Genomic DNA, 27,239 nt, shown 5'->3' on the forward strand with positions numbered 1-27,239 from the left:
CAAGCCTGCAAACTGCAACACTTTAAATGAATGTGCAATAACACTATGTGCAATATGACAACCCTAGTCGTTTTATCTGTACAGTATAGTATAGTGGATAGTGTACATAGCCTTTATTTATGTAAACCAGCTCCTTTCCCTTCTTGTTTTTTTCTTTTCTTTTTTTTCTTTCCTAGCACCAGGGGAGACACCCCTCCCAAATTTCGTTGTTTGGTACCTGTACTATAGCAATGACAATAAAGACCATTCATTCATTCATTCATTCATTATGTTACCGTTATTGTTGATTGGTTACTGTATGTCACATGATCACCCAGAGAGAGATATAGCTCGTTACCTAGGTTACGTAACAGTCAGTTAAGGGAACAACGCTCATCGGTATGGACAGCAAAGCTGCTGTTCTGTGCCAGAGCTAGTTTTCCCGTCATCTATTAACCTGCCATCTCGGACACAATTAGTTGTATCTTGTATTGTGTATTGAAGAAGTTCACTAAAGAACAAGAAACTGAGAATTCCTTGTCGTGTGAGTCATTATACCCACGCACATCAGACGAGCAAGTTACTCTAACGGACAAAACACGACAACTGGTATCAGAAGTAGCGATCATCCGTGAGTACATCCACCTGACAGAGGAAAAGCTAACGGAAGATAATAAAGTTAATAAGAGCCAAAGCTAACGGAAGATAATACAGCTAATAGGAGCCAAAGCTAACGGGAGCTAATCGGGGCTAACAGAAGACAGCTAGCTAGCCAGCTGACTGGATTCAGGAGTTAATGCAACAACTGCGGACAATTCCATGAACAGACAACTCAACAAAAGTAAAGGGACAATTACATGAATAAACAACTAAATAATACAAAGAGACAACTACATGAATAAACAACTAAATAATACAAAGAGACAACTACATGAATGAGAACAAGACAAGTGGAACAGACAATCCACCGAAAATAAAAGGACAATTACATGAACAGACAACTCAATAAAATGACAGAAGAACAAGGAGCTACAGTAGGACCTACTGAGCCTGATAGAGCCCCAACATGGCTACAAGCTTTGTTGGATAGCCAAAATCAGCAGACAAAACACCTGCAAATGATGCTAGCCCCCGTACTAACACACATAACAGGAGGAAATCCCGTTGCACAGCAAGCCTCACCACCACTTGCTGCTTCCAGTGGAAATGGGGATAAGATCTTACAGCGCCCCACATTGGACAGGCATGCTTCTGAGCCTAAAGCTATACCTTCAGCCTCTTGGGATATACCAGTAAGACCAAGAACTCGTGTTGGTGCCCCCTTTGCAGCTGAGTTGGATGTCATCAATCAGCGCACTCGCAACTTTGGTCCCACCAGGAGGGGCGGCAATGCTGAACCTGACAGTAGTGATAGGATATTATATGTCTATGTACAGACAGTTATGAATGATAAACTGTACATTAGGTCTCGCTATAGCTATCGCAGCAAAGTACTTGCAGTAGCCTACATTTGATTATGTCTGTAATCCTCAACGGATTTTCATGGAACAACATGGAACAAATACAATTTTATTTATGATACAGTATATAATGTGTATAAAGTGTATTTATGATACAGTATATAATGTATATACATTTTCAAATGTTAGCATTTTTTTATTTTTTTATTTTTAATAATGATAATCAACCTCTTCTGCATCATCCGTGCAGCCACTCCCTGTGATAATCTGACCGTAATCCTGTATGGTGGTACGATGCTTGTACTGTAGGAGGTGCAGAGGTTTATCTCTCTGAGAGACATACTTAGATAGATAAACAAATGTTGATATTTAATTTCTCTATATATCATTTTTTCTTAATATCCTAATTAGGGATGCACGATATGCATTTTTTTCCAACCGATACCGATGTTTACCCGCTTCTCGTGGCCGATAACCGATATGATAACCGATATGAGAACATATATATTTTCACAGTTGATAACCTGTAGTTCATGCACACCTGAAGGTAAGAAAGGCTATGTAGTGAGCAAAGATTGATGATTTAATATTCCATAGTGATCTCACCAAATCTAACTTACATCACTATTGTTAACACAACAAAGAGAACACTTCTGACTCTTCAAATGTTCATTTATTATTTCCTCTAACAAACAGAATCTGTTATAGACAGTGCACAATGCTTTTTTTAGCCAAGATCTGGCCTCCTTTTATGAAAACAAAAAAGGCTCACCTAAGAGTAATTAGATCAAAAAAGTGTCAAAAATAAAGTGCATCTTGTCTATCCCTGTAAATTGAAAATGCATAAATAAAATATCAAAAAATAAATGAATAAAGTGCATCAGTCAATACAAAAATAAAGACTTTTAAAGAACCAAAAGTTTTATAGAACTTTTACAGAAACTAGTGCCAAATGGCTGCTTAGTCTGCAGATAAACAGAATGACACAAGGCACATAGTAGGCTACACTAGTATCCCACTAGGGACCCAACATGGGCTCCCAAATGACCACGTGGTGCCACCGTGCGACACACACCCAGGCCTGATCAGCCTGTGGTGGGCCAACCTCAGCAGAGGGTGTCTTGTGATAAATGGCCGAAACACCCAATGAGGTCGGGGACCACAACTGAAGATGTGTCGTACTGGTGGCACCACGTGATCATTGCCAAATTCCACTCCACCCAAGAGGACATCTCCAACTCCACTCAGTCAATTGTTGTGCTAATTATTTAGGGATTTTAACATCTAGTCCTATTAAGAATCCTGATGTCTGGTGTCAAAACCAGTGACCGCTGCGAAAGGGCAGCTGACAACCTGGGAAAGACCTGGTGACGGCCTGAAGAGACAGCTGACAGGAGGGAACAGACCCCAACGGGGCTGGCATGGGTTAGCTACCCATGTTGGCAGGAGCCTTTCACTACTGTGACGGCCCTGGCCCCATATTGTGTCCTGGCCTATAATAAACATCTGTTTCCCTGTCTGCAGAGAGTACTCCTGCTGGACAGGGTTACCAATCAGTGAAAGGCAGGTCAGCTGGTGGACAGCTGATTGTGCCCCACCTGGTTCCAGGATCCAGGGCATAAAAGATCTATGCAGGCCTCAGTATTGAGGCCCCCTTCTAGGCACCATTATTTTCTATTCTTTGTTTGTTCCTTGTTTCACACCATGCAACACTCACCTCACCACTTTCCACTACACTCACATTACACCACTGATTTACTGACTACCACACCTCATCTTATTATTGGCCTCATTTAGTTTACAATAAACATTTTCTTATCATTACTTACTAAGATCGTGTGTGTGTCTCCCGTTTTTGTCATGGTCATGAGCCTGGCCGTGACAAATTGGGGGCTCGTCCGTTTTCGTTTTTCTAGCATTATTTTGATCACCTTTTGGTAAGTAAATATTGCTTTTTTTTCTATTGAATTCTACCCGGTCGTTTGACTTTTTTGCTTAATTGATGGTTAAAACATTGTGGTTCATTACTTGTGGTGCGACTCCCATGGCTTGTTGCCTTGATTGGCAGGGGGTGCCTTGTTAAGTTAATAAGCGCGTGTCTCTGTTAGTAGCCTAGGCAGAGATTTTGGTGAATGAACTGCAAACTGGTGTCGTAGTCGATTCCCCACCAGTTCAAAATTATCGCCTGCGGGTGTTTTTTTTTTGAAAGCCTTGAGTGGCATATTAAGCATTTTGGAGACACACTTATCGCATTTTTGTATATAATAGCCTATTGTTAATTGATCTGCGCGATCGTTTTGTTTGTAATGGTGCTTAGATAGGGTTTTTTCTATTGGGGCAAGAGGGTGTATACAATTGGCTGTCAGTTGCGCACATGTAGGCTACGGGGCTGCCCTGGTAGGCTTACGGTCTCTCTCCTTTGAGTCTGGCTGAGCGTTTTTCTGTAGTGTTGCGGTACGGCGGCTAGAGCAATTGTCTCGGGGACACATTCTTAGCTGTCAGGTGGGCGACCAGCTTGCTGGGGGTCTAACCGGGCTGACGAGTTAGTGTTTAAAGATCCTCCCGCTAACGCATGAAGACTAGGGTTGAGCTTACTCAGTCAGGTCCTGGGGTAGGCAGTCAGATAGGGGCATGCTCCGTTGCGAGGTTGTCAATTTCCTCTGATGCGCGCTGAGTTGTCAGTGTATACGTCATCTTGGGTCCATAGGCCTACATTGTCCTGTACTTAATATTGTGATTTAATAAAATAAAAATGTCTGGAGTAGAGGGGTTTATAGCAGCTCCATCCTATGACTTATTGTACCGTTTTACTAAAGCTCAATTGTTATTGGTTGCAAAACATTATGATGTAGCGGTGGTAGAACAAAAGAAACATGAGCTTAGGGCATGTTTAGAGTCGAAACTGGTCGAGATGGCAATTTTGCCACAGCCTGTCAAGGGTTCATCTTCGCCTGTTGCTAAGCACCCTTTTACATTTGACCAGGAAAAAGAATTGCTCAAACTGAGATTAGACCAGGAATTTGCACTTGAGAAAATGAAATGTGAAATCCAAATGCAAACTGTGGAGTTAGAGAGACATAGGTTGAATTTGATTGAAGGCGGTAAAATCAGTAGTGAAGTCTTAAGTAGTGGGGGTTCTTTTGCTTCCAGGGGAGCAAATAGAGGCTTATTTGATATAGCAGGAAACTTGAAACTTTTACCTAAATTTAATGAAAGGGATCCTGACTTGTTTTTTTCGTTGTTTGAGCGCGTCGCTGACACTCGTGGTTGGCCAGATGCTGAACGCACCCTCATGTTACAATGTGTTTTTACAGGTCGAGCACAGTTGGCATATTCGTCCCTGAGCCGTGAGGATTCTCTGATTTATGAGAAAGTGAAGTCTGCAGTGCTTAAATCTTATGAACAGGTTCCGGAGGCCTACAGACAGAAATTTAGGAATTGGAGGAGAAACAAGAGTCAGACACATCTTGAGTTTGCAAGAGAATTAGTTTTGCATTTCAATCGCTGGTGCAAGGCGTCTGATGTAGATGATTTTGATGATTTGTGTGATCTGATTGTACTGGAGCAATTTAAAAATGCTATTCCCCAGAATATAGCCACTTATATTAGTGAAAAGCAGGTGACTACTCCTGCTGAAGCTGCTGCGTTGGCAGATGATTTTACATTGACTCATAGCAGGGGTAAGTTTGGAGAGCCGCGCATGTTTGGTGAGTCTCGCGCTTATGTGCCAGAGTCTGGGTTTCAGAGGAGTACCTTTGGTTTTGATATGCCACCTGCTGGTCAGTCAGTTGCAACTGATTTTGGTCGTAGAGGTCAGAATAGTTCAAGGAGTTATGAGAATCAGAATAGTTCAAGGAGTTATGAGAATCAGAATAGTTCAAGGAGTTATGAGAAAGTGTGCAGTCACTGCCATAAAAAGGGGCATGTTAAATCTGAATGCTATGCTTTAAAGTCTAGAGGTAAGCCTTGGGCTCCAGTGTCTCATGGGGATGGGGCTAAAGGGGCTGGTTGCGCGGCGCCGGTGGTGCAGCGGGTTAAGTCTGCTGCCCAAGCCTGTGATTCGCTGTCCCAGGTGCGCTCTACACATGTTGAGTCTCCACAATCCTCTGACCTTGAATCTTACTTGCCATTCCTTACAGATGGTTTGGTGTCCCTCGTCGGTGGGGATGAGAAGGTCCCAGTAAACATTTTACGGGATACTGGGGCATTTGATTCGTTTATTTTAGCTTCTGCTTTGCCATTTTCTGATGCCTCTGACACAGGTGACTCCATTCCCATTCGTGGTATGGGTTTGGCTGTATTGCATGTTCCTCTGCACAGAATAATTCTTTCATCTGATTTGTTTCAGGGTGAGATGACTGTGGGTGTGCGCCCAGCGTTGCCCTGTGAGGGGGTGACCATGATCATGGGTAATGGCTTGGTTGGTGCACGAGTGTGGGCAGATGTGGCGCCACCTGTGGTGGTTACGTCTGTGCCAGTATTTAAAAGCAAGCCTGATGAAAGTGAACGGGAGTTTCCTGAGGTGTTCACTGCGTGTGCCGTAACTCGTGCCATGAGCCGTGCCACGCCTGACCCTGACAAAATGGTGGATGATGTGGAGCATGTGATATCACTGTCTGATTTTCCCCTGTCTGTCCCTCACAGTGAACTGGTGAGAGAGCAGCGGGCAGATCCAAGTCTGAAAGAGCTGTTTGAGGGAGCTCTCCCTGCTGGGGGGGTGAGGAACAGCGCCCATGCCTATTTCATTCACAATGAGGTATTGGTGAGGAAGTGGGTTCCCCATGGCGTTGAGTTTGTGGGAGACCCCATTTACCAAATTGTTGTGCCCACCAAGTATCGCAGCTTGGTTCTGCAGGTGTCACATGATGAGGGTGGACACCTAGGAGTTTCTAAGACCTATGATCGCATCCTCCGTTACTTCGTTTGGCCTCGCCTTAAGAGGGATGTGGCAGCCTATGTAAAAACATGTCATACATGTCAGTTGACAGGAAAGCCGAATCAGAGCATTACACCGGCTCCATTGAGTCCGATTCAGGCAACCAGTCAACCGTTTGACCATCTCATTATTGATTGTGTAGGTCCCCTCCCTCCGTCTCGTACTGGGGCTAAGTATTTGCTGACAGTTATGTGCCAGGCTACCAGGTATCCTGCAGCTTTTCCCTTACGCAATATCACCACCAAGTCTGTAGTCCGTGCCTTGACTCAGTTCATTTCAATCTTTGGCATACCAAAAATCATCCAGTCTGACCAGGGTTCTAATTTCTCTTCCCATCTGTTCGCTCAGGTCCTGAAACAGCTGCGCGTTAAGCACAACAGGGCGTCAGCCTATCACGCGCAGAGCCAGGGCGCATTGGAGCGATTCCATGCAACTTTGAAATCTTTGTTGCGCGCCTACTGTACTGAGCTGGACGGAGATTGGGAGGAGGGGCTTCCTTGGATGATGTTAGCCGCCAGGGAGGTGAGCCAGGAAAGTACGGGTTTTAGTCCCAATGATCTGGTGTTCGGACACACAGTACGTGGCCCCTTGGCCGTTATCCAAGATGATTGGAAAGAGTCCGAACCACCAAAAAACTTGCTTAGTTACGTACTCGGCTTTAAGCATAGGCTTTATGAAGCCGGTGAGCTGGCAAAAGAAAAACTAGCTAGTGCACAAAAGAAAATGAAACGCCTTTATGACCGCCGAACTGAGCCACGGAGGTTTAGCCCGGGTGATCAGGTTCTGGCACTCTTGCCCATGGTTGATTCCCCCTTTTGTGCTAAATTTACTGGTCCACATACTGTAGTAAAGCAAGTGTCTGATCTTAATTACCTGATTGCTACACCTTTGCGTAGGAAGCCTAATCAGCTCTGCCACATTAATTTATTGAAACCGTATTATGACCGTGTGTCTGATTCTGTGGAGCAGGCGTCAGTTCCTGTTCTTCCGGCGTGTGTAGCCAGTACAGTAGGGGATTCCCCTCAGGTGGTGGCAGAGCCTGAGGAGGATGGCCTATCCAGTCCCGACCAGGAGTTGTTGACTGGAAGATTGAAAAATTCAGAGTCCCTTCGTGATCTTGGGAGCTCGTTGGGGCATTTAACAGAGGTTGAATGTACCCAACTGCTGCATCTTGTTAAGGATTATCCATCCATTTTTACGTCACATAAAAGGGAAGGACAATGTAGTGGCAGATGCATTGTCCAGGGCCCCTTGTTAAAATTGTTTTTGTGTTAACTAATTTCCTGTTTTTACCCTTCTACTGTTCCTGCTCCTCTTAATTATGGCTTCATTGGTACCTGTTGCCGAGGTTGGAGTAATGGTGGTTGGTCCTGAATACAGGTGATTATATATTATTTCAGTGTTCCCTTTGGGACCCTGTTTCTATGGGAGGGGGTGTGACGGCCCTGGCCCCATATTGTGTCCTGGCCTATAATAAACATCTGTTTCCCTGTCTGCAGAGAGTACTCCTGCTGGACAGGGTTACCAATCAGTGAAAGGCAGGTCAGCTGGTGGACAGCTGATTGTGCCCCACCTGGTTCCAGGATCCAGGGCATAAAAGATCTATGCAGGCCTCAGTATTGAGGCCCCCTTCTAGGCACCATTATTTTCTATTCTTTGTTTGTTCCTTGTTTCACACCATGCAACACTCACCTCACCACTTTCCACTACACTCACATTACACCACTGATTTACTGACTACCACACCTCATCTTATTATTGGCCTCATTTAGTTTACAATAAACATTTTCTTATCATTACTTACTAAGATCGTGTGTGTGTCTCCCGTTTTTGTCATGGTCATGAGCCTGGCCGTGACACTACACAGTGACTTGGTTCCACCCAACTATGGCTACGAAAAGTTCAAAAGGAAAAACACCCCTAGAGTCTGCGAGAGCGGGGGCGGAAGATGACTCAACGGCGGATCACACGGTAACAGACCCTGGAACGGAAATGACAACGAATCAAATGATCAGCACGGTAGTTGACGGAGTAACAACACTGGCAGGACACAAGCTACAAAGCTGCATCTGTGGCTGGAAAAAGATAACATCAGAGAAGGGTCTCAAGATCCACCAGGGCAGGAAAAAGTGCCTAAGAGAGCTTAGCGAGGTGCCTCGCATTGACCACTACTTCCTCAGAGGTAGGGCAAATCAGTCGAGTGAAGCCCAGTGGCAGGATATTCACCACAGTCCACAGGGTATCAGAACCCCAGACGAAGCTCAACCAAGCACAGATCCATCAACGGACATGAGTCCAGAGCCTATCCAGCCACAGACAGCAGTAGAGAGGAAGATGAATGGACGGAAGCCTCAAATCTTGTGGCCTAAAGCCTGCCAGAAAAAGGAGTGGGAAAACACTGACACAGACCTTGTCCATCTTCTAGAAGGTCTGAAAGGGGGCGTGGAAAGAAAGCTGGACAAGATTGGAGAGATCATTTACAGCTATGGAGCAGAGAGATTTGGGGTGAAAAGTAAGAACCATGGGACACAGAAGGAACCATCAGCCCATCTCAAGTCCAGGAGACAACAAGAGATTGAAAGACTTGTGAAAGAAAGAAGGTGCCTGAGAAAACAGTGGAAGAAGGTCACAGAAGTGGAAAGGAAAGGACTTGAGGCACTACAGGCCGACATCAAGCAGCGTCTTGCAACACTGCGAAGAGCAGAATGCTTGAGAAAGCAACACAAGAAGAAAGAGCGAACGAGGACTGCCTTCTACAGAGATCCCTACAAGTTCGTCAAAGACCTCTTTGTCAAGGAGAAAACGGGTACCCTCAAAGTACCCATAAGGGAACTAGAGGAGCACCTGAGGAAGACCTACTCCGACAACCAGAGGCATGTGCCAGCCAGCATTCCGGATGACATGCCACCAATCCAACCACCTGAGCACCAGATGGAAACAAGGCCCCCTACATGGAGCGAAGTTGAGAGCACAGTAAAACGGGCAAGAACAGCCTCAGCCCCTGGGCCCAACGGCGTTCCATACAGGCTATATAAGAACAGTCCAGGCGTCTTGAAATACCTCTGGAAGCTAATGAAAGTGGCATGGGAAAAGGGAATCATACCAAAGGCATGGCGAAGGGCAGGAGGGATCCTGATTCCCAAAGAGAAGAATTCCTCAACCATCGACCAGTTCCGCCAGATCAGTCTACTGAATGTGGAAGGAAAGATTTTCTTCAGTGTTGTGGCCCAGAGGCGCTCAGTATTCTTGCAGAACAACAACTTTGTCGACACCTCAGTGCAGAAGGCAGGGATAAGTGGATTCTCAGGATGCCTGGAACACACAAATGTTATCTGGCACCAGGTACAAACGGCCAAGAAGGAGAAAAAAGACCTGCATGTGGTTTTCTTAGATCTTGCCAATGCCTTCGGGTCAGTGCCTCATGAGATTTTGTGGACAGCGTTCAACTTCTTCCAAGTCCCAGAGGGCATCACAAGGCTGGTCAAAGCCTACTTCCAGGACCTCCAGTTTTGTGTTACAGCACAAGCCAGTACAACTGCATGGCAGCACCTCGAGATAGGCATAATGGCGGGCTGCACCATCTCTCCACTGGCGTTTACCATGGCAATGGAGCTCATTATTCGAGCATCCCGATGGGTCGTTGGAGGGGAACGGTTGAAGAGCGGGCTGCGTCTTCCTCCAATCAGGGCGTACATGGATGACATGACGACAATAACAACAACAAACGCATGCACCAAACGCCTGCAGGATAAACTCCAGGGAAACATCAAATGGGCACGAATGGAGATTAAACCCAGCAAGTCCCGCAGTATCTCCATTGTCAAAGGCAAGCTCGCCAATGAGAGGTTCCACGTCAACAACGAGCCAATACCAACAGTTCTGGAGAAGCCTATCAAAAGCCTTGGCCGCTGGTATAGCGCAGAACTCAAAGACTCGAAGCAGGTGGAACAACTCAGGCAGGATACAATCAGTGGCCTCAAGCAGATCAACAACACTGCTCTCCCTGGGAAGCTGAAGCTGTGGTGCTTTCAGTTTGGGCTGCTGCCCCGTCTCATGTGGCCAATTTCCATCTATGAGGTCACACTATCCCATGCCAACCGGCTGGAGAGACTGGTGAATGCACAAGTGAGGAAGTGGCTTGGACTGCCGAGAGGCCTTAGCAGCATAGGCCTGTATGGCAACGGAGCCCTCTCCCTACCAATCTCAAGCCTGGTGGAGGAGTACAAATGTGCCAAATCAAGGCTGGAAATGACTCTCACAGAATCCCGGGATCCATTCGTCAGAGGTGCTGCTCCGATCCTAGCAACGGGGAGGAAATGGAAGCCATCTGCAGCAGTTGCGGTGGCAAAGACCGCCCTCAGACACCGGGATATAGTGGGGCATGTCCAACATGGCAGAGGGGGCCTTGGTTTGGAAACAACAACACCCACATGGCAAAAGGCTACTCCAACCGAACGGCGGAAGATGGTGGTTGAGGAGGTGCGCCACCAGGAGGAAGCAGCCAGGTGCGCCAAGGCAGTCTCCCAAGCCCAGCAGAAGTGGGAGAGCGTGGAGAGGAGGAAAATCACATGGAACGAGCTGTGGAGCATGGAGTCTAATAGGCTAAGTTTCATCATCAGAGCCACATATGATGTCCTGCCCTCTCCTACCAACCTACATCTCTGGTATGGAGAGGACCCAGCCTGTCTCCAGTGTGCAGCCCCAGCAAGCCTCAAACACATCTTGGTGGGTTGCAAGACCAGTCTAACTCAAGGAAGATACACCTGGCGCCACAACCAAGTGCTAAAGTGCTTGGCTGCCGAACTTGAGCACAAGAGGGTAACCACCAACGCCATGCCTCTAAATGCCCAGACTACCTTTCCACGGAAAACAATCTTCATCCGGGAAGGGGAGAAACAGCGGACCAAGCCATCACCTCCAGACTCAGGCCCACTGAACGCAGCCCGGGATTGGGAAATGCGGGTAGACCTCAGCCAGAGGCTCACCTTCCCACCCGAAATTGCAGCGACCAACCTGCGCCCAGACCTAGTCCTCTGGTCCAAGTCCTGCCGGCGTGTCTTCATCGTAGAACTGACGGTCCCATGGGAGGAGGCCATCGATGAGGCATTCGAACGGAAGAGGCTGCGGTATGCCAACTTAGCAGTCGAAGCAGAGGGGCGGGGCTGGAACGTGAAGGTGTGGCCAGTGGAGGTGGGCTGCAGAGGCTTTGTAGCCAGCTCCACCACAAGGCTCCTGAGGGCAGTAGGGATCAGAGGACAGGCCCAACGGAAGGCAATTAAAGAACTGTCCACTGCAGCAGAACGGAGCAGTCACTGGCTGTGGCTGAAACGTAGGGACCCAACATGGGCTCCCAAATGACCACGTGGTGCCACCGTGCGACACACACCCAGGCCTGATCAGCCTGTGGTGGGCCAACCTCGGCAGAGGGTGTCTTGTGATAAATGGCCGAAACACCCAATGAGGTCGGGGACCACAACTGAAGATGTGTCGTACTGGTGGCACCACGTGATCATTGCCAAATTCCACTCCACCCAAGAGGACATCTCCAACTCCACTCAGTCAATTGTTGTGCTAATTATTTAGGGATTTTAACATCTAGTCCTATTAAGAATCCTTAATAAAGCAACTGAAAAGGGCTGGGCTATGCTACTTTTAGTGCATGAGGATGAGGTAGGTTGTGATAAAGCCCATCAAACGTTTTGCATAAGAATTCAAAATAAATTGCACTGACATGGAAAAACAAAAAGTGCATGTTTTCCTTGTAAACAACTTGTCTTGTATAGCCTACATTCACATTCTCACCTAAATAATAGACACATTTTCCATTGGTGTTCCCTAATATACAAACTGAATACAATTCCTACCTCATAGAACCTTTGCAATGGCCTACCACTCTGAGGCTACTTTACACTATGCTAGCCTACTTTGAGGGCATCAGGTGAATATTTTTCTTCATAAAAAGAAGCATCTCTGCTCTCTCGCATCCGAGTCTGTTTCTTTTTTCATCGATCACATGAGCAGCTGCAGAAAATAAACGTTCGCTGTCGACGCTAGTGCAAGGGGCTGACAGGTACTTCCTTGCAAGCAGGGCCAGGGTCGGGAAACGGGATTTGTTGCTTCTCCAGTATTCCATTGGGTTCTGAGTCCTGGGAATCGTTGACTGTGAGAGGTACATCTAAAAGGACAACAAAATCACAATATACTGTAAGTACAGATGTCGCTAGATTAGCCAAGCTCTCCACTTCCTCATAAACATCCGCCCCTCCTTACGTAACACCCTACATAGCAGCGCACATGTCACATGTGATGTGGTGTATTTTTTAACAAGTTGAAAGCTAAACATTAAATTGAATAAATTACCTGCCTTCCGTTTGAGTCCTCGCCTGCTCTTCTGTGGGTTCAGTGTTTTCTTCCAAGATTCCGTCGTACATTTCCAGCAAAGAATGGTTACCGTCTGTCCTTGTCTTCTTTGCTTGCGGCTCGGCTGGCTTGTCAGCTGTTGCACAGCTGATCATCTTCTCTAGCAACATGTCTGCTGCTTGCACTTTTGTTCCAAGCTTGAAGAAGCGGTCCTTGTATCTAGGGTCCAAGATTGTTGCAAGATTATACAGGGGCTCTTCATGGATGTGACCGAATCGCTGGTCTACTGCTTGTAACAGGGTGCTCTTGGAAGTTTTCACTCCCTGGTCTGTTGCAACGGCCTTGTTTAACAGACGTTTTAAGGCTTCGACGGAGGGGATCACGTCTGCTGCTGTGGCCGTAGCTGAACTAATAACTCTAGTCACCTGTTCGCACGGATCGAGGATGGTCAACATGTTTTCAACTAGCGCCCATTGGTATGCGTTTAGAGACGCAGGTAACACGTAATCTACTCCATATGCTGCGAGCGCTCGCTTCTGCTCCAACAAACTCCTAAGCATATAAAACGTGCTGTTCCATCGCGTTGGTACGTCTTGTTGGAGCCGTGTGGTTTTCATTCCCAGTTGTGTCTGTAAATCTTTCAAACGGGAGGAGGCGAGTTGGGAGTGCTTAAAATGTCCTACCATCTTCCTCCCGATCGCAACACAGTCGGATATACTTCTCTGGCTCAGTACAGCCTCATTAACGGCAAGCTGTAAACTGTGTGCCATACAGCCCAAGCTTGCAACTTCACATTCCTCACAAGCCTTGGCCATATTGCGGGCATTGTCCCTCAGCACAACGTGCACCCGCTCCTTAGTTATCTTCCACTGTCCAAACATGGTTTCAAAAGCCCCGCGGATGGCTGTCGCAGTATGCGAACCGGAGAACTCCTGCGCATGCAGCAGTGTCTTCTTCATATTGAAGTCCTCATCCAGCCACTGGGCCGTCAAACTAAGCATACTGACTGGACTAACGTCAGAAGTCCATTATGTCCGTGGTAAAACTTATATGGCTTACCCTAGTATCGATCAGACTATGGATGTGTGTGGCGACTGTATCATACAGAGCAGGCAGGCACACGTCTGCAAAATAGCGTCGGCTTGGGAGTGTATACCGGGGCTCTAAATGTGAAATTAGCTGGCGAAATCCTTTATCTTCTACTACAGAGAAAGGCTGGTCGTCGAGGGCCATAAACTCCATTATTTTTTTAATGATTGCTTGAGCCTTTGAGCTGTCTCGAGTAAACTTCCTGCAGTTTTCAAATGCGTGTTCAATAGGCACAGCAGCTTTTTTTTTCGCGGCTAGGCTATCTTCTGCTACTAGTGCTTGATATTCCTTCCATGCAGCGTGCTTGCAATGGTGAATCTTAAGGTGACTTATGAGATTCGTTGTGTTGTATCTCGTAGACCTTTGCCCTCCTCTCCGAACTTTTGTCGAACATGTATTGCAAATTGCAAACGCACTATCAGCCTCAGAAACTTTGAAGAATGTCCACACCGGGGAAGACATGTTTCGCTCTCGTCTTTACACTGCGTGGCTGTAAGCAGGCGCAGCATCATGAGCGCTACAACCGGAACCAGAAATATTTCCGGCTTCATATTATTGGCTCTATATCGGCTAAAATTTAATAAAACCGATAAATATTTAATAACATTAATTTCCCATTATCGGGCCGATAAATATCGGTGCCGATAATATCGTGCATCCCTATTAAAAACCCACCTCTTCCTAAATGATATTCCCTTAGTCTACTCCCTATTTGTTGTGAATTGTATGCCTGAGATTTACGTTTAAGTCGTCTGTGTCTGATTGCTTTCTGTGTTCCTTGTCTTTGTCTTTATCTGTTCCTTTACCCGGGCTGCGCCCCGGGCCGATGTAAAAGTTGGATGGGGGGCGCATTATAAATAAAATTAACATAACTTAACATAACATATAATATATATAGCTAATATATATATATATATATATAGATAATAATATATATATATATAATACTATATACTATATACTCTGTATATCTACTGCAAGTATATCTAGATTTAGTCTAGAACCTAGAATGAATGAATGAATGCAGATAAATAGAATAAAAACCTGAAGGCACTAAAACTAGAAATCAGACAGAAACTCTTTTTTTTTCTACAATGAATCCAAGATATGGCATGTATACGTTATTCATCTGTGTAAATTTAGGTTGCATAAAAAGAGCTGATGCATAATAAACTTTATGATAATTGTTGGAGTGCCTCTTGCTAAGATGTTTCTAAGACGATAAATAATATCACAGCACTGGTTTATAAAGTGTAAGTTATTTATAGTACAAGACTTGCTGAATGATTGGTTCGCACGCAATGCGCACATACATCAATCATTCAAACTTTATTTATACAGCATATGGATGTTCCGTGCCTAATGCCTAGACCTTTGATGCGCACACTTGTTACTTGCCGCTTTCATAATATAACCACCTAAAACAAAGCGACCCTGACACATCCCACAACAACGCCCATACCTACAGAGAGACTCTAGGGAGATGCCACCTCAGCCAGCTGGTTCTGGGACTCTGTTCACAAACACAAACAGAGCCACCAGACAGAAACCTCATGAGAAAGAATCAAAACTAATGAAATCCATGACTATGTACAGACTCAGCGAGCACAGCCTCGCCATGGAGAAGGGCCAGCAGCAGGCAAACCCGGTTCCCAAGGGAACAGAGACTGTGCACCCACTGCACACACAATGAGGTGGAAACAGAGCTGCACTTTTTAACTAACTGCCAACTGTACAAAAACATCAGAGAAGGTATGAAAGGAAAGGGAACAATGGTTTAATTATTCATCCTCAGAGAGAAAGATGCCCCAAGGCTCACCAATGGGGCATTACAAGGTTATTCAAGTCTGTGGGCAAAACCAGAATCTACTGTCATCACTTGGTGGAGGAGGCCAAGATCTTGGCTACCAGGCTTTGGAATACTCTGCCCTTGGATCTTAGATCAGCTGGCTTGGTCAAGGTTTTTAAAAAACAGCTAAAGACTGTCTTGTATAGACAGGCTTTTGGATAGCCCCAAGGGCCTGTCTTTCTGTGTCCTGTTGATGTTATTGTACACCTGTTGTCTGTTACTTGTTTTTATTTTCACTTGTTTGCCTGTTTTAACCTGCGGTGTCTTTCGCTCTTGTATTATGTTTTATTGTTTCTTCCTTGTTATGTAAAGCACTTTGTGACCCTTGGTCTGGGAAAGGTGCTGTATAAATACATTTTGCTTACTTACTTACTTGTTATTTCTCACATTGGAGAATATCAGGACCTGACTTAGAAAATTATGTGACAATTATGAAGACTGTTGTAAATGATCATTTGGTTTAAGTTTTGTCTTGTCTAAAATAAATGCTATTGTTTGGTACATATATTATATATTTTGTTGTCACATCCACATAAAAAAACATGATCCCAGTGACTTCTGATTGATTCAGGTGACATTACAAACGTGTGATTTGAAAATGTTCCAAAAAGATGGTTTCCAAGTCTCCATAGACAGCTCATTCCAAAACGTTTGTTGTTGTTGTTGTTGTTGTTGTTGTTGTAGTACTGACCTCATCCCTCATTTCATCTCCTCTGTCCTCTTCTTTCACCATCAGACCCTTCTGCATTACATCTTCTCCTCCATTTTCTTCTTTCACCATCGCACCATTCTCCTCTACATCTTCTTCCTCCAGCTTCAGTGCCACCATCTCTGGACCCCACTGTGTGATTTTCAGGTCTGGAGGACCACAGCCAGATCCGGGGGACTCTGTGGACTCTGGTTCATACATGGTTGCTGCTCTGAGGAGGACCTGCAGCTAGAAACAAAAGAAGCACAAACAGGGAAAACTATAAATTACAGCCTAACATCTGATGGGACAAGTTCTGCAAAGGGGCAATACCACAGTATCAGAATGATAATTGGGACTCGATTTTCCAATTGGGAAACCACTTTCATCAAGATATACAGTACAGGCCAAAAGTCTGGACACACCTTCTCATTCAATGCGTTTCCTTTATTTTCATGACTATTTGGTACATTGTAGATTCTCACTGAAGGCATCAAAACTATGAATGAACACATAGGAATTATGTATTTAACAATAAAGTGTGAAATAACTCTAAATATGTCTTATATTTTAGATTCCTCAAAGTAGCCACCCTTTGCTTTTTTGTTGTTAATAAAATATATAATAATAATAATAAATATAATATGTGTTAATAATAATATGTTATTATATATATATATACATTTAATATTATTATTATATATTTTATTAACAACAAAAAAGCAAAGGGTGGCTACTTTGAGGAATCTAAAATATAAGACATATTTAGAGTTATTTCACACTTTTTTGTTAAGTACATCATTCCACATGTGTTCATTCATAGTTTTGATGCCTTCAGTGAGAATCTACAATGTAAATAGTCATGAAAATAAAGGAAACACATTGTATGAGAAGGTGTGTCCAAAGTGTTGGCCTGTACTGTATGTTGTGCCCTAAGCTTGACACAATTAATATCCAAGTCCACACGCCATCATTTGGAAAACCCTAGGAAATCTACCCTGCTTGACATTCTATTGACTAATAGTCCCTACAGTATAGACATATATATTTTTATAAAAGTGATCACTGTTCCATTGTGTGTCAGAGATGCTTATTTGCCTGTCAGTCTGTCAGTCGTCACATGTATATTATACGGTAACCTATGTTCAGTGTGCTGTATGTATGCGCGTTCCGCATGTTCTGCTGCAGCTGTAGGATATCTTGGTATTTGATCACTTTCTATATAAAATCACCTGCTCTGCTTTAATGGCTTAACCGCAATTAAAAAATAAAAAAAATGTTGCCATCCTCTAGTTTTTGGTGAAATTACGTCTTTGTTTTGAGAGCCAGTTCGCGAAAACTGACCACCCCGCCATTAATGTGAAAAAATCCTGGAGGAAACACTCCACTAGTTGTTACGAAAACCACCACTGTAGCTTGCTATGAACAACTAACTACATTTGACTGATTGTATTTGATTGTAATGAATAAGTATGTAATAATGATCTTGTATCACTAACGCAGCTCCACCTATGAGCGGCTGCAGCTCTGTACTGACCATTGTACAACAGTTAGTTCTGACCAAGTAATTTGATTGGACAAGAGGCATTCCATGAGTGCTGATATACAGTATAACAGCACTGGGACTTTTAACTATATGTATCACTCCGCCGCACAGATGTTCTACTAAATGACCGTTAATTAGACTACATGTTTGTGTTCAGGTTACTAGGCAACCGTCCATTTGAAGTTCAGTTGCAGAACTATTATCTGTTGTATAAAAGCAATATCACACTCGAGGTCGTGTGTTATACTGAATATCACAGTATATCACAGAGGCCTGCGGCCTCGTACCTACGACCGAATCACAGCCGTGCTGATATTCAGTATAACACACTCCCTCTCCTGTGATATTCAGTATAACACACTCCCTCTCCTGTGATATTCAGTATAACACACTCCCTCTCCTGTGATATTCAGTATAACAGCACTCCCTCTCCTGTGATATTCAGTATAACACACTCCCTCTCCTGTGATATTCAGTATAACAGCCTCCCTCTGTATGATATTCAGTATACCAGCCTCCCTCTGTGATATTCAGTATAACACACTCCCTCTGTGTGATATTCAGTATAACACACTCCCTCTCCTGTGATATTCAGTATGACAGCCTCCCTCTCCTGTGATATTCAGTATAACACACTCCCTCTCCTGTGATATTCAGTATAACACACTCCCTCTGTGTGATATTCAGTATAACAGCCTCCCTCTGTGTGATATTCAGTATAACAGCCTCCCTCTGTGTGATATCCAGTATAACAGCCTCCCTCTGTGTGACATTCAGTATAACACACTCCCTCTCCTGTGATATTCAGTATAACACACTCCCTCTCCTGTGATATTCAGTATAACACACTCCCTCTGTGTGATATTCAGTATAACAGCCTCCCTCTGTGTGATATTCAGTATAACAGCCTCCCTCTGTGTGATATCCAGTATAACAGCCTCCCTCTGTGTGATATTCAGTATAACACACTCCCTCTCCTGTGATATTCAGTATAACAGCCTCCCTCTGTGTGATATCCAGTATAACAGCACTCCCTCTGTGTGATATTCAGTATAACACACTCCCTCTCCTGTGATATTCAGTATAACAGCCTCCCTCTGTGTGATATTCAGTATAACAGCCTCCCTCTGTGTGATATTCAGTATAACAGCCTCCCTCTGTGTGATATTCAGTATAACAGCCTCCCTCTGTGTGATATTCAGTATAACAGCCTCCCTCTCCTGTGATATTCAGTATAACACACTCCCTCTCCTGTGATATTCAGTATAACAGCCTCCCTCTGTGTGATATTCAGTATAACAGCCTCCCACTGTGTGATATTCAGTATAACAGCCTCCCTCTCCTCAGTATAACAGCCTCCCTCACTCTGTTCCAAGATGGCCGCGCGCTTAGTCGCCGCAGCTCGGGGGGCAACCACACTGGTGTTTCATTGTGTTTTTAAGAACATTTGTATGTTCACTTTTTTTTTTAGTACTTATAGGGAACAGTTATGTATATAGTACCTACAGCAGGCTCGACTTATTAGAAGTCGGCACGCAAAACGACAAGATAGTAACGGCGGATTTCCTGGAGCTATACAGAATCGACAAGGACATTGCCAGGCTACCGGGAGAGCACTGGTTCACAGTCCCCTCCCTGAGGCGGAAACGCCGGCGGCGAGACCGTAAGAAAAGGCGAGGCCGCCGGGGAGGCCTGCTAGCAAGGCTGAGGAGAAGCCCAAACAAACAAGCTTTACCAAGCATTTTCCTCTCTAACGTCAGATCCCTGACGAACAAGATGGATGAACTGAGACTACAAGTGGCCAAAAACAACATCGTTGGGGATAGCTGTGTGATTATTCTGACCGAAACCTGGCTAAATGACAACATTGTGGACGCTACTGTTAGCTTAGAGGGGCGCACGCTACATCGCGCTGACCGAACGGAGCTTAGCGGGAAGTCAAGAGGAGGTGGGATCATAATATCGACGAAGGATAGCTGGTGCTTAAACACGAAAACTGTAAGTAGCCACTGCTCCCCAGACCTGGAATACTTGACTGTTAAATGCCGACCCACATACCTCCCTAGGGAGTTTAACGCGGTGCTAATTACATGTGTGTACATAGCGCCTAGCGCAGACAGCAAAGTAGCATTGGCACGACTATATGAAGTCATTAGTAGCCAACAAAGCACTGATCCACAGGCTATTCACATCATAGCGGGGGACTTTAATCATGTCGACCTGAAGGCAGTACTACCCAAGTTCTATCAGCATGTAAAATGTGCAACGAGAGGAGAAAAAACACTGGATAAGGTATACACCAACATCAAACGTGCTTACAAGGCTAGTCCGCTAGCTCATCTAGGCATGTCTGACCATGTGTCAATCCTCCTGATTCCTGCATACACTACAATGGGGATAAGTGCTCCCATCACCACTAAGACTGTCAGAACCTGGCCAGAAGGGTCCGCTCCACTGCAGATCAGCCTAAATGACACCCTATGGCAGGAATATGAGCATGAGGACCTGGAACAGTACACGTCGTCGGTTCTGAACCACATAGTGAACTGCACCAACTCAGTCACCGTGGACAAACGGGTCCGGGTCTACCCCAACACGAAGCCATGGATGACTGGGAAGGTCCAAAAACTGATCAACGAGAGGGACAACGCCTTCTTCGCAGGGAAGAGCACACCGCTGTACAGCACCACCAGGGCTAACCTAAAGCGCGGCATCAAAGAGGCCAAGGCAGACCACAGAGAGAAGATTGAGGAATGCTTCCTGAGCAACGACTCCAGGCGGATGTGGCAGGGGGTTCAGCACATGACAAACTTCAGAGCCAACAGGCTCACAGCCGCAGAGGACGACCCCCTGCTGGCGGAAAAGCTGAACTCCTTCTACGCCCGGTTCGACGAGGGGCGAACGGAGGTAACCACAACACAAACACCACTCTCTCCAGCTCTCAGCAGCCTCACCCTCACAGAGCATGAAGTGAGACGCGTGCTGAAGGCGGTGGACCCCAGGAAAGCCTCGGGGCCGGATGGCGTCCTGGGACGGGTGCTGAGGGACTGCGCCGACCAGCTGGCCGGGGTTTTCACCAACATCTTCAACCAGTCCCTGTCCCAGGCCACCATCCCACCCTGCCTGAAAACCTCAACTATCATCCCAGTCCCGAAGAAAAGCACGGTGAGCTGCCTAAACGACTACCGCCCGGTGGCACTCACACCAATCATCATGAAGTGCTTCGAGAAACTAGTCCGGGCCCACATACTCACACGCCTCCCGCCCAACCTGGATCCATACCAGTTCGCCTACAGAGCCCACAGGTCCACAGAGGACACCATCGCGACGACTCTCCACGCCACTCTATCCCACCTGGAGAGGGGAAACAGCTACGCGAGACTGCTCTTTGTGGACTTCAGTTCTGCCTTCAACACCATCCTTCCAGACAGGCTAGTGACCAAACTACTAGACCTGGGTCTATCACACTCTATATGTGCATTGATCAAGGACTTCCTGACCGACCGCCCCCAGAGGGTGCGGGTGGGCCCCCACACCTCCACAGCCCTCAGACTCAGCACTGGGTGCTAAGCCCCATCCTCTACAACCTCTACACCTACGACTTCACCCCCGTCCACCCCAGCAACTCCATCGTAAAGTTTGCAGACGACACCACCGTGGTGGGATGCATCTCGGGGGGGGACGAGGCGGCGTACAGGGATGAGGTAGAGCAACTGAGCAAGCTGTGCAAGGTTAACAACCTGCTGCTGAACAAGTCAAAGACCCAGGAAATCATCGTAGACTTCAGGAGGAAAAAGTCTGAGATCCAGCCCCTGCTCATCGACGGAGAGAGCGTGGAGAGAGTCTCAACCCTCCGATTCCTGGGGGTGCACATGCAGGATGACCTGACCTGGAAGGACAACACAAAAGCCACCATCAAGAAGGCACAACAGCGGCTATACATCCTGAGAGTCCTCAGGAAGGAACACAGCAAGCAGGAGATACTGGTGACCTTCTACCGCGGCGCAGTGGAGAGCATCCTCACCTACGGCATCTGCAACTGGTTCTCCAGCTGCACAACCGCGGAGAGAAATGCGCTACAGAGAGTCGTGAGAACAGCCCAGAAGATCACCGGCGCCCCCCTCCCCTCTCTGGAAGAGCTGTACAACACACGCTGTCTCAGGAAGGCCTCCAAGATCTCCAGGGACCCAACCCACCCTGGGTACGAACACTTTACCCGGCTGCCCTCGAAAAGGCGGTTCAGGACCATGGCCGCAAGGACAAACAGACTGAAGAACAGCTTCTACCCCAGGGCCGTCCAGGCCCTGAACACAGCAAAGACCTAGGTTCTGGGCCCTGGACAGTCTGGACGGATTGATGGCAGCTGCTGGACTGAAACAATCAGGTGTAGTGCTGAGGCACAAATATGTACATTTCAAGCCTGCAAACTGCGACACTTTAAATAAATGTGCAATAACACTATGTGCAATATAACAACCCTAGTCGTCTATCTGTATAGTATAGTATAGTGGATAGTGTACATAGCCTTTATTTATGTAAACCAGCTCCTTCCCTTCTTGTGTTTTTTTAAAGTGTTTTTTTTAAAAGTGTTTTTTCTTTCCTAACACCAGGGGAGCCACCCCTCCTAAATGTCGTTGTTTGGTACCTGTACTGTAGCAATGACAATAAAGACCATTCATTCATTCATTCATTCATTCATTCATATCCGGTTATCAAAAGTAGCCCATTCGGCGGTAATCCGCCCCATCTGGCAACCCTGCTTTGCACAGTAGCTAAGTACAGATGCTAGCTCTACCAAGCTGTCGAGCTAGCATAACCTCGACCGTTCTCTTAGTCTGCAGAGATCAATATAAATGTTTTAAACAAACAACATCTATGTCATGTCAACTAGAATACACAGGCAGGCACTCCAAAATCTGCCAAATAGAATATATATGAGGAATTCCTCTCAAAGTGGTGAAATGGTTACTCACATCACAGGAGTGTCTTGTTATCACGGATTAGAAGTTTGCTGCTTTGCCGAGTCCTTTCCCGCCTTTTCCTCTGGCAGCCCGCACGGGTTCAGGAGGAGGAGGGGGACACGCACGCGCCTTTGACTCTGCAGTAGCCTGTACAGATGCTGCGAGCTCTACCAAGCTCTCAACAAGTCACCTCAGGGACCGTTATCAAGTGATGTCATACAAATGCAGAAATTGTATTATTGTACCAAAAATGCACATTTTGTTGCAATGTTTTAATAAGTTATTTCAGTCCAGTGAATACATGTTTAAGAAATACACTCCCGTATTGCAATTAGAAAACCATTTACTTTTCCAATTTAATGAGAAATACATTTAAAATATTGGCTACCCCCAATCTATTGTTTGTCTGCTTCTTATCAGTCTTTATCATATCATCGGTTTCATCGTTCTATGAAAGCTGCACTTCGGGCTGCGTCCTAACGATTCCCACCCGAGTTGGAGTAGACCACGCCCCGAGTTGGGGTAGACCACGCCAACTTCTGGAATATGTAGGGGTGTTCTCTGTATCTTGTTCTTCCGCCCCGCAGGTCGTTCCGCAACCCCATTGGATTTTAGCTTGTGACGTAACACGGGGGTGCACGATTAGATATAGGTTACCCATCTCTGTATGCAACTCGGCGGCGCTATTTAGTGTTTTTCACCCTATTCTTGTGTGTCAGTGATTGTGTTTGTGTTTGCGAAAAAAAAAGAAAAAAAAAAGCTACATATTCCAGAAGTTGGCGTGGTCTACCCCAACTCGGGTGGGAATCGCTAGGACGCCTTCGGGCTAGCCTCAAGGACGGTGGTTGGGTCGACAGGCTGCCGTGGGTCATGTTGGGCCTTAGGACCGCCCCTAAAGAAGACCTTCGGTCGTCATCCGCCGAGCTTGTCTACGGACAGCCGCTACGGGTTCCTGGGGATTTCGTCCCTAACGCCACGATCCCTTGGTCGGCGCTCAAACAGCGAGCCGAGTTTTTGGATAATGCCAAGGCATTCGCACCTGTACCCACCTCACAGCATGGGCTACCCCAGTCATATATGCCACCCTGCCTGCGAACGGCGGAGTACGTGTTCATCCGCCATGACGCCCACCGAGGGCCATTTCAACCGCCCTATGACGGACCGTTTCGGGTTCTGGAGGCTGGAGACAAGGCTTTTCTGGTGGACATCGGGGGTAAGCCAGATTACATTTCAGTGGACAGACTTAAACCAGCTCACGTGGATCTGGACCAGCCCGTGGGGTTGGCTCGGCCCTCCAGCTATGCACCTGTGTGTTTGGTTATGGGGAATTGTGTGCGGGCACCTTAACGCCGGTCACTGGGGTGTGACGTATGGGGGTTCCAGGTAACATTTAAGGAAGTGTTGTATGTTGCTATGGGCGCTATGTCATCAGTTCAATAAATGCCGACACGGTCGGCTTTATACTGGCACCAAGTCTCCGTTTCGTTTGTACGCTCCAACTCCTACAATGGTATATTTACAGTACATGGACAGTGGATTGAAGCATTGGCACAACCCTCACTCATTGGAAATGTCTGTTTTCTATAGATGGATATACCATTTATTTTTCAGCAAACCAATATTCAATTCGAATTATGTTATGAATTGATATGGATCAATTTATACCTCTTATTAAATTATAAATACTCTGGTTGTTATGTTTGCCTTTTGGTTGACAGCAAAAGAGGAGGATAGAGAAGGAGAGAAGGAGAGAGAGCAGGATGGTGTCGGCACACCAAAGAGAGAGAGCAAGAACCAGGTGAGAAAGTGGACAGGTAGTCAAGACCACATATGCCACAGTCCATGCCACCCCCTCCCCAAGGCAGCAAACCTAGGGGAAACACTGAGAGCAGATAGCTGAACTGTTCAGTGTCAAGCCTGGAGAAATGGAGATGGAGGTTATAAAGCTCCAGAATAATGTCCAGCTACAATCGCAACAACATTCACAACATTTCTGGAGCCTGGTAGACCCAGAAAACGATAAGAATATTCACCAAGCAGCCCTGAAAGTATGTGTTGTATTTGGCTCTACATACCTTTGAGAATCAGATTTTTCTGATATGAATGTAATGAAATACTACTACTACTTCTGAACAAGACTGACAGAGGAGCATCTAAATGACTCTATAAGAGTGAACCTAAGTGGATACACTCCAGCATACACAACTCTTGTAGACTCCATGCAGTGACATTCATCTCAAGTGTAGGAATGAGTGAATGCATTATTACACACATGCACATTTTTTTTTGAAAGAGACAAAAGAAGAAACAAATACTAATGTTTTCTGACTGAAAAAACTAGAAAAGGTGAATGCACTTATTACACACATGTGGACCATACAATTATCAGCTTTTGATATGTGAATGGAGGTGATGTGATACATTGATATATGGATACAGAATATACTGCTACTACTATAGTGAGCTTACACATTGACATTTGAAACAGAGCATGCTAGTGAAGAATTTCAGAGTGTTTTGATACGTTATGTGAATGAATGTAAGTAATAAGATATGAGTAGCTCTCGGCCACTTACATTTTTTCAAAGTAGCTCTCGGATGAAAAAAGGTTGGAGACCCCTAGCCTACAACATCCTCTACCATGGTTGAAATTGAGGACAGTGATAAAAGCAGTCAAGAGAGCAGTGATGATGATGATTAAGCTTGTAGCATAAATAAATGCTTAGGCTGTAACTTTTTGTTGAAAAGTTGATTTCAGTGTTTACAGAACAGAGCAGTGCTTAAAGAGATGTCCGTTTATTTCAGTGTGTTTAAAGAACAGACATTCAGTTATAGTGCTTAAAGAGATGTCAGTTGATTTCATTGTGTTTAAAGGAGTCTGACAGACTTTCATGCAGTCATTTGATTTTGCATTTGTTTCTATTGTTTTGCACACAATCATTTGTTTGTTCATCTTCATTTATGAATAAATGTCGTTTTGCTAATATAAGTTATCCATGTATCCCTTTTTTATCCATCCTGTGGGACGGGTCGTGACTCGCGAGCTCGGGGAGCACCAAGCAGCATCACTAGGTGCTCCTCTGAGCACTGGTCCAAAAAAGTTATGTGCACCCCTTATTATTATTATTATGTAGCGGAGGTCATTTTAAATCACGCTGTCATGATGACGTAGCCCTGTCTGTGACTTCTGATAGCCCAGATATACAGTCGTCACACCACGAGGATGTCCTCTGTCTCTGGGTCTGTGGGTCCCATGTTGGACTGTTCTAGGACTCACCTTCTTGCTGTAAATACATGTTGAGCCTTGGATGAGCAGTGCTGCCTCTGCAAAGAGGTTGCTGATAGCATCCGGAACCACATGAAGACCTACGTCAAGTTGCTATGACGACGACGACGACGTGTGTCGAGGAGTCACGGACTCACCGGACTGAACGGTTTGGCGACCCGAGAGCGAGGTTGCTCTTCGTTCTAGAAACTTCTGCCCTAACTGTGGGGGAGGGAGGGAGGGAGGGGAGTCAGGGAGCGAGAAAGGAAGGGAGGGAGAAAGCGAGAGGGGGAAGGAGGGAGAGAGCAAGAGGGAGGGAAGGAGCGAGAGAGAGAGAAGGATGGAGGGAGAGAACAAGAGGGAAGGAGGCGTCTGGACTATTAGAGGGAGCTACAGGACTGGGGGTGGAGAGTGGATGATGATGGGATGACCCCTCGTCCACTCTCCTCCACCCCGGTCCTGTAGCTCCCTCTACAGGCCAGGTGCTGCATGCTCCCCACACCCACCGTTTGATCCGTTTCACAGATCTGATAGATTGGGCATCTCTGGGCTAAAGCAGCTGTACCTAGCTTATCCTACATTGCTTACACCCGTCCAGGCCTGTCAGATCTGTGATGGGGAGTGAACCAGAGGCGGGAAGGTAGTACCTTCTGGAATGAAACACAGCCAATTCTGTAGCAACACTGACAATGTGGCTAAACTGGCTAAACTGAAGACCTTCTAGAGATATTCTCAATGTGAAAACGAGGGCCTGTTAAGTTATTCACTGATCAGACTGAACCACAACGTGGATGGATACTTCTCGATACGTCTGTGGCAATCGATTCTATCTTTGTACCATCAGCCTACTCTTAGGGTACTTAACTACCGTCGTGAATAATGATTGTGTGGTGTATGTTCATTTACTTGGCATCCTTGCAGTATGTATATAAATTGTCATTTTAATTATATACAGTCATCTGGCCACCTTATAAAGACTTTTGTTCTTTACAAAACAATACAATTTCCTACAGACATACAACATTATACTAAATACATTTGGTCATGGCTTTCTTTAAAAAAAAACATTATTAATAAGAGCCGGGCATCTTTCCATTGACGTATAG

The sequence above is a fragment of the Nansenia antarctica genome (genome assembly GCF_963989245.1).
Source record: "Nansenia antarctica genome assembly, chromosome: 15".
Lineage (NCBI taxonomy): Eukaryota > Metazoa > Chordata > Actinopteri > Argentiniformes > Microstomatidae > Nansenia > Nansenia antarctica.